Here is a 1,652-nt window from a genome sequence, read left to right on the forward strand (position 1 = left end):
GGCTTTTTAAAATAATTCATACATTAAATGAGATGAATCAATATACAAGTTTTAAAAAATTGGCAAAGTTCTAATTAATAAAACTGAAATTTATTTTCCCATCTATAAAATATTAAAATTATGCTTATACCACTTGCCTTATATAACTGTTGTGAGGATAGTGTTTTGTAAAATTTGTAGTGTTTTGCAAATGTCTACAAATATTATTGTACTAGTATAAGATATTTGGACTTTATTCAGTTATCAATGGGGAGTCCTCAATGGGGTTTGAGTAAGTCACTGAAGTGATTCAAATTTTTCTTTTAGGAAAAATTTAACAGCCTGCACAGGATGAATTAAAGCAGGAGTGGTTACAGTTTTCCTGGTATAAAATAATATAAAGCAGTACACATAATAATAATACCTAATTGTTAGATTGCATTTTAAAAATAGAAAATTATTTTGTATATTTTATCTTAATTGATGGTATCCAAAATCCTACTGCATATGTCCTATAGATATCATCAGGTCCATTTTACTGATGAGGAAACTCAGGCTCCTAGGGGTCCAATGAATTGCCAGTAGCTACATAGCCAGTGGACTTGAATCCAAATCTTTTGACTCCAAATTCGAGAATTTTTGCTGTGCCAGTGTGTTAAGAGGAATTGTTCTGGCTTTATAACTGATAGGAATAAAGGAGCCAAGAGAGGACTTAGTCATTATGAATATAATAGGTTTCTTTTCAGCTTGAGTGGGAGCTGGGTTACATTCATATACTGTATTCTAGTGTAAATTTATGATCAAGGCTAGTTATACACATTGGAAAAATTCTCAAGCAATTTGATTTGAGACATAACAGGTGGATTCCCGAATCAAAATTATTTGCCCTTGCTCCTTGATATTATACTTTCAGCAAACCATTCCTTCTTTTAATCACTAAGTTCCCTGGAGCATCCAATACTTCAAAATTTCGATACTCCTGGGAGGAGTAGCACTAGAAATCTCTATCATTCAACATGAGTTAATTTATCACATCTAATTTAAGGATCCTTCTATTGTAAAGGAAAAATATCAGTTCCTTCTAGGAAGGAGAAAGTGATAAAAAGTATAAAAATAAGGGTTAGGGTGGAAGGGAAGGCTAAAAGTAAACTTTGTTTGATTTACAACTTTGTTTAGGAATTAGCTTCCTCTTTTCATGGTTGGGACAAACTCTCAAAAAAAATCTCAATCTTTGACAAATCTCTGAATATAATGTGTACATTGCCATTAAAACATGGTGTGACTGCATATTATCAAGTATACACTGTTTTTTTAACATTTCAGGAAATATTAAATTTATAAGTCATTTTTAGAAAGCAATCCTTTAAAATAGAGGAATGTTTCTTTTTTCTTTCTTTCTTTGTTTCTTTGTTTCTTTCTCTTCCTTCCTTCCTTCCCTCCTTCCTTCCTTCCCTCCTTCCTTCCTCCCTCTCTTCCTTCCTTCCTTCCCTCCTTCCTTCCTCCCTCTTTTTCTTTCTTTCTTTCTTTCTTTCTTTCTTTCTTTCTTTCTTTCTTTCTTTCTTTCTTTCTTTCTTTCTTTCTTTCTTTCTTTCTTTCTTCCTTTCCTTCTTCCTTTCTTCCTTCCTTTCTTTCTTTCTTTCTTTCTTTCTTTCTTTCTTTCTTTCTTTCTTTCA

This window comes from Petaurus breviceps, unplaced genomic scaffold (genome assembly GCF_028583685.1).
Source record: "Petaurus breviceps papuanus isolate PSGF00001 unplaced genomic scaffold, PetGlider_PUasm1.0 90603, whole genome shotgun sequence".
NCBI classification, from domain to species: Eukaryota; Metazoa; Chordata; class Mammalia; order Diprotodontia; family Petauridae; genus Petaurus; species Petaurus breviceps.